Here is a 7,689-nt window from a genome sequence, read left to right on the forward strand (position 1 = left end):
TAACATTTTATTGTTCTACAAACATCCTACATTCTGGGATAAAAGATTATATGTAAATTATTTGTGAATAGAAATCTATTTATAATTGTTTAGTGTTAAAATTTCTAGACACAGCAATGCCACAGTAGCTGTAGCCTGTAGATTTAATTTCAGTAAACCCATTTACATTTTATGTTTACATTTATAACATTTTATTTTTGATCACACAAAGACACTGGTGAATCATAACTCCGTATCCAGAACCCAGCGTATAGAGGCTGAGTGAATGTGGTGTGGACTCTGTGGAGGAGCCTCATCGTGTCAGAGACGCTGTAGAAGGACAGAGTTCCTGCACTGTGATCCACATATACACATATACCACTATACTGGAGGATGCTGGACCTTGGAACACAGTCTTAATGTTGTTGTGCCAGAAAAATACAGAGGAAAATGAACACCGCAGACTCCAGGACTGACTGTTGAATTCAAACCCACACTCATAACCCTGTCCTTTCCTGCTAATGTCTTTATATGAGACTGATATGAACACATCACCACTCCTCTCCACCTCCCAGTAACAGCGTCCACACACACTCTCCTTACACAACACCTGAACACAGGAGTCAAATCTCTCTGGAGGATCAGAGTATTGTTGTTGTGTCATTCTGCGTGTCACCACTCTGTTCTTCTCAGACAGAATGAGTATAGGATGTTCTGTGTTTGGATCCAGAAATCTTAAGTAATAAAATGTCCAAAGGTTAGATGTTAATCACAGGATTTATAATAAGTGTGTGTGAGACACATATCTGTGTTTCTATCCTCTTAATGCTGCTCTAATTTATATAAACAATGCAGATATTTAACACTCTGTGTGTGTGTGTGTGTGTGTGTTATACACCTACACTGCAGAAAATCTACTCTACTCTTTGGTTCTGAGGATAAAATCATCTGAACTGCTGCAGCTGTGGACACAGATAAAATAGAGACGGAAAAATTATGTAGAAAACAAAATTTCGTCATTGGTTTCAGACAGAAATGTTAAAAATGTCACATTTTCAGTCTGGTATCTGTCTAGATTAGTAACTTTAATGTATCTACAATGATTTTCCAAAACATGTAAGATTGCTTTGTGAATTTTTGAGTAAGTTTCATTGACTATTTCTTTGCTAAATTTATCTTGATGTAATTATATTCAGGTTTGTTACTTGCTTCCTTCTTATTTCTGTTATGATGCATAACAAATGTGTGCTTGTTTACCTTGTGGTTGGATTTTCAGTTGAAATGAAAAGTGAAATGAAATGAAACAGCCTTTATTTGTCACATATACATTACTGCACAGTGAAATTCTTTCTTCGCATATCCCACCCTTGGAGGTTGGGGTCAGAGCGCAGGGTCAGCCATGATACGGCGCCCCTGGAGCAGAGAGGGTTAAGGGCCTTGCTCAAGGGCCCAACAGTGGCAACTTGGCAGTGCTGGGGCTTGAACTTCTGATCTTCCGGTCAACGACCCAGAGCCTTAACCACTTGAGCCACCACTGCCCCCGTTATACGACTTCCCAGTCATCAGGCATAATCATAAAATATAAATAATCATATTTAGGATATAGAGTGTGTGTTTGTACACCTACATTGTAGATTGTGTTCGTTGATCTTTGGTTCTGAGGGTAAAGTCATCTGAACTGCTGCAGCTGTGGGGACAAAATGGAAATGGAAAAATGGGGTGAAAAAAATAGCATGAAATAGAGAAAAATAGCAAGGTGTGCCGAGAGCACCAGCCTGCCACAGCACAAATCTCCTGGAGGGAAACACACCCATAGCCAGGGCACTGGATGGCACGACTTCCTTAGTGGAGTGAGCTCTGACTCACCAAGTGCCGCCTGGAGACCAGATTACCCTTGTTACGGCTCCCAACACAGATGAACAAGGAGGAGGATATAAGCTGGAGCAGTGGACATAAGTTTTAAGGGCTCTGACTGGGCAGAGCAAGTGCAGCCTCCTCTGTTCCACCGAGTCATGGGGCAAAAGACAGAAGGCCTGCAGGATGACCGGATGACCAGCCATCCTGGGCACCTTTGGGACAGCTCTGGGGTCAAGATAGCCTTGGACATGGCAGGGGCAAATTCCAGGCAGGTGGAGGCAACCAATAGAGCCTGCAGAGCTCCTATCCATCTAAGAGAGGCCAAGGCTAAAGGCAGAGCCATCTTAAGGGTCAGAAACTTCTCTGAGGCTGACATGGGCTCAAAGTGGGCCTTCAGCAACCCTTCCAGGACCAATGAGAGGTCCCAGGAGGGGAGGTGTGGTCTGCAGGAAGGCCTCAGCCACCTGGCACCGTAGCAGCACTATACCAATAGGGCAGCGGACTGTGTCCTGCTCACACTGAGCACACCAGAGGCTGAAAAGCCTCCACTTTAGAGCATACAGCTTCCTAGTGGAGGGAGCCCTAGCATTCAGCAGAGTCCCCACAACCTCTGATGAGAGGCCTGCCCCTATGAACTGGTCCCCCTCAGGGCTTCCACATCTCTGGGCAGGGGTGGAGAATTGCCCCTCGCACCTGAGAGAGGAGATCCTTCCTGATTGGAATCTCCCAAGGAGTGCTGTCTAGGAGGGAGACAAGGTCGGTGAACCAAACTCAAGCAGGCCAGCGGGGAGCCACTAGAAGAAGGTGGACCCAGTCATGGCGCACTCTGGCTGGGACTTCTGGGAGCAGAGCTACCAGGGGAAAAGTCTCACTTGATAGGCCTGGGCCCAAGTGGGCTTGGGCTTTTCACTGCAGCGAGGAACAAACTCCTTAAACGCTGCTGTGTAAGCCTTCCCCACAAGGGCTGAAGTGGCTCTACACATTTTAGAAGGAAGTACCAGCCTTCTCCATGCCGGTGATGTAGGGGAGAGATAGCTTGCAAGCGTCTCTTCCACCTCGCGCATAACCATGTTAATCCAGCCCCATAATGGCTGAATAATTAGAGGAGGTTGGGGGAAAAAAGGGGCACTGAATATGGGTTCTTCCAGGACCTTGATACCTCAGCATGGAGGTCTGGGAAAAATCGCAGCTATCTGTGTGAGGGGTGCACACAGCCCAAAGTCAGGAAGCAGTCATGAAGCTTGGAACAGATGGCACTAGCTTCCTGCTCTGGCCTGTTTAAATTTAAAATTAACTTAGCCACAGCATGCGTTATTATATCGACGAGCTCCTCTGATGCCACTGATTGTGGTGGCAAATTGACAGAGGAATTCCCCTCATTGCACATGTCGAGCTCCTCAGAGCCCGACATGGATAAAGACATACCCACATCCGGGTCAGGAGAAATCGAAGTGCAAACTCCCGGAAGCAAAATGCGGACATCGGAGCCAGGAGAGAGGACAAGAGAAAGGAAAAGACCCATCTCTTGTTCCACTTCTGCTAACTCCATCTGCGACCATAAGGCGCAGAAGTCTGGCCAGTAAAACTTCTCTAAGCAATCGCGGACACGGATGCACAGACCTCTTAAAATTCTTCGACGCCATACTTGCGGACAGACCATCGACACACATACAGCAGAGCGCTTCCTGAAGACAAAAAAAGCTGAATGGATGTGACATAGATGCCCTTATATGGACATGCTAGCACGTATTCCTCTGTCATGTGTCCTATCTAAGCCAGTGAATTGGCATGTGTGCACACGGAGCTTCAGACACACTTCCTCAACAAAGTGTTCCACCATAGCATCAGACACACTTGTGATCTCAGACAGGAACATTTCTTCTTGCTGTAATGAGCTTTTAGGAGGAAACTTTGTGAGGAACAGCGCCCTCTGTAGATCAGACAGTGAGAGTTACCTGGAGGAAATGGATGTCATCGTGTGTGTGTGAAAGCTCCTCCAGCTCAGTGACTCTCCTCTAAAGATCAGCAATCTCCTGCTCCAGTTGATTCAGGAGTCGTTCAGCTCGACTCACTTCAGCTTTCTCCTGAGCTCTGATCAGCTCCATCACCTCAGAGCGCTTTTTCTCCATGGAGCTGATCAGCTCAGTAAAGATCCTCTCACTGTCATCTACTGCTGCCTGTGAACGTATCTGTTAGGACACACACACACACAGATTCATTTAAAGACACAGTGACTCTGCTACAGTGACTTTATAATTTGTGTGTGTTTAGGTGAATCTCTCAGTTTCCTCCTCACCTTAATAATGCCCACAGTCACTCTCAGCACCTGCACCTTCTTCTGCTTCTCCTGGATCATCTGCTGGGATTTCATCTGTTCCTCCTTTAACTCATTCTTAGACAAAATAAAACACATTTCATATTTTCTGTATCAGAAAATCAGCATGTCAATAATAACTGCAGCTAAATAATTATATAATATAATATAATATAATATAATATAATATAATATAATATAATATAATATAATATAATATAATATAATATAATATAATATAAGCATTAACAAAAAAACTACAGAAGGTTACATATGGCTGAGACTATGGGAACACTTCTTTGCATCTTCATCACATTACTCCAGCTTCTACTTGTCTGAATGAAGTGCAAGTGGATGCCATGGGTGTCCTTAGTGATGCAGCGATGCATCGCCCTTTCAAAATAACTCGATGCTCTGTCAAGGCTGAGCTATGGGAACGCCAATACCAACACTGCTACACGCTGGGATATGTCTGAAAGGGAGGTTGTGAAAGGGCACCAATAAGCCAAGAGCAGAGTACCATTAGATCCAGGATCCAGGAGTGGGGTCCAGGTCTGAGTTATAGAACCTCCTAAGGGTATGTGTAGAGAACAATCCTGCTGGAACACACTTATCCTTGAGGGGAACGTGCCCAAGTGCTGGACAAGGTAATACACATAGTGAAGTGAGCAGTAATCCCTAGAGGAGATGCAACACAGCGCACGTCAGGCCTAAGAGATAACTACCACTACTTAACACAAAGTGCTGCTTGGAGACTGGATTGTTATTGTTGCTCTTGGGGTGGAGAATTGGCCCCTGCACCTGAGAGAGGTGGCTTCTCCTGATGGGAATCTCCTAAGGAGCACCGTAGAGAAGGGAAATTAAGTCCACAAGCCAGAATCATGAGGTCAGATGTTAATAAAGCCACTTCTGCCCTGCCAAAAATTGCCATATGCATTCCACCCATCAAGAACCACTCCCCAGCCCAAGAGGGGAGCATCCATTGAAAGAGTCTTGTTATTATGAGACACCACATAAGAAGGGTACAAAGCTCATGACTTGGGACCCTTGGGACCCTGAAAAGGGTGTCTGCAGGGGTGAAAAAACCTGCTTCTAAGCTAGACTTGAAAATGTCTAATTTGTAGTAGACCCAAAGGAATAGCTTTGGGCACTACAGTCTTGAGCTGTGCACTCTCTAAGCCTGCGCAGCAGAGAGGCATTGGTCTTGTCTGATGTCCAGACATGCTAGCATCGTGGCTGAATCGCAAACTATCCCTAAGAAGGTGGTTCTCAGAGAGGAGCACACACTTCGCTGGGTTGAGGCTTAGGGACCTCATGTGGGCAAGCATGGCATCTCAGTGCCTGGATGCCACTTCCCTCGACTGAGCCAAGATAAGTGTATAACCATTTTCATCAAGGCCCACAATGGCTAAATAGTCAGCAGTGGCTGAGGAGAACAAACAGGCAGAATAAGGATTATTCCACAACCTCGACACCTCAATGTGCAGGTTTGGCAAAAATGGAAGACGCCAGCATGGAGGTGGAAGTCAGTGTCAAGTTAGGCAGTGATTGTCAAGCTCAGAGCGGAAAATCACTAACCTTTCAGCATGCCAATCTAAGCTAAGCTTAGCAACATCATGTGTGATTACCTGCAGGAGCTTTTTGAACACCACAGAATGTGGTGGTAATTTGACTGAAAGGGATTCACGCAGCCAAGAAACCATGACTGAACCAGACACGCTGCTTTGTGACAGCTGCATGGCACATGGCACTTGGCTGGAAATACAGACAAGTTAACGCGGAATGAGCTTATTGACAGCATACAAAACTCAACAGCACGAATGCTACTGATTGTTTTCTCTCAAGAAGCAATTCAGCGGCATCCCACTCATCATCACCCACATTGAGCTCCTTAGAATCAGATGAAGACAATAATAATTGCTCTTTCAGGTCGGGAGAAATCACAAAGCAAGCTCACTGAGCAGAACCTGGAAAATCTCAAGAGCCGAGAGAGAGGACAAGAGAAAGGGGGATCACCCGTCTGCAAGGTGCAGGCTCTTGGACGGAGAAAACCGCCAAGTGAGAGCGGAGTTTAAGGAGAAGAAAAGTTTTGCAGGGCACACAGCCAGCACCATCAAAAGCCACACGTGCACTCTCCAAACAACACAGAAAAGTCTCCTGTAATGTAGCAAGGCACAGATGCACGCACTTTCTGAACTTGATTGCAATATTTCCTAATCTTTTAATTACATCTTCTTTTTCCCTAGTCGAGACAGACATGACAAACAATTGACACAAACATACGCAGAAAGTTTCCTGAAGACAAAAAGCTGGAGTAAAGTGACGTGGATGCCCCTTTATGGTCTTGCTGGCATGCTCTGCTTCATCATATGATGTTCCCGAGCTGATAAATGTAAACACTGTATTAACACTATTCTAGCACTTCCCCATTCATGTGTCTACAGTATTTTATCTGAATTGTGTTATACCAGTAATGTTGGGTGTTGGCTGTGCGGTCTGACTGGATTAACACTTCGAACCAGAAACCATTTAACATTTCATTTCACAGTGTATAATAATCACATAAAATGAATAAAATCAGCTTAAACAGAAATTAGATTGGAAAAAGAATTTATATAAATTGACTTGAAAAATAATAATATTGTCTAGTTCTCACCTGTTTTTTAGTTCTTTCTGTTTTAGCTGCAACAGTATCATGACCTTTGTGTTTTTCCATCATACACAATTAACAGATGAGGCTTTGGTCAGTACGACAGTAGATCTCCTTCAGTTTCTCATGTTCAGAGCAGATCTTCTCTTGGAGCTCTGCACAGGCTTCAACTAACTTGCGCTTCTTAAAGGCAGGAGACTGATAGTGAGGTTGAAGATGATCTTCACAATAGGAGGCCTGACAAACCAGACACGTCCTGAGAGCTTTGTGTTTTCTCCCAATGCAGGAATCACATTTAACAGACATTTCAGTCTTCTTCATTTCCTCCACCACCTCAGCCAGCATGTTATTCCTGCATAAAGCAGGCCTTGGAGTAAAAGTCTCTCTACACTGTGGGCAGCTGTACACACTCTTCTGATCTTCTTTATCCCAGAAGCCATTAATACACACCTTACAGAAATTGTGGCCACAGGGAGTAGTCACTGGATCCTTCAGGAGATCTAGACACACTGGACAGCTGAACTGATCCTGATCTGTGGAAATACCAGCCTCAGCCATTTTCTGTGAGTCTTACACTGAGAAAGCAAGAGAGAATGAGAGTGAGAGGGAAAGAGTGAGAGAGAGGGAGGGAGGGAATGAGTAAGGGAGGTACAAAGGGAGGGGCAGAAGGCAAGCCACTTTGAGTTTCTTATGTTTCGTTTCCTTTGAAATGAGCTTTCTGGTTTTGTTTGTGGTGTAGAGTGAGAGAGATAGTGGGTGTGGCTTTAAATACACAGTTCAGGTGTATAGAATTTTTATAGTGTAAATGAGCTTACAGGTGGACTGAATATTGATTTCCTATAAATATCTGTTTCATGATAACATATTGCATATTTGAATGTGTTTATAT

The sequence above is a fragment of the Hemibagrus wyckioides genome, linkage group LG17 (assembly GCF_019097595.1).
Source record: "Hemibagrus wyckioides isolate EC202008001 linkage group LG17, SWU_Hwy_1.0, whole genome shotgun sequence".
NCBI classification, from domain to species: domain Eukaryota; kingdom Metazoa; phylum Chordata; class Actinopteri; order Siluriformes; family Bagridae; genus Hemibagrus; species Hemibagrus wyckioides.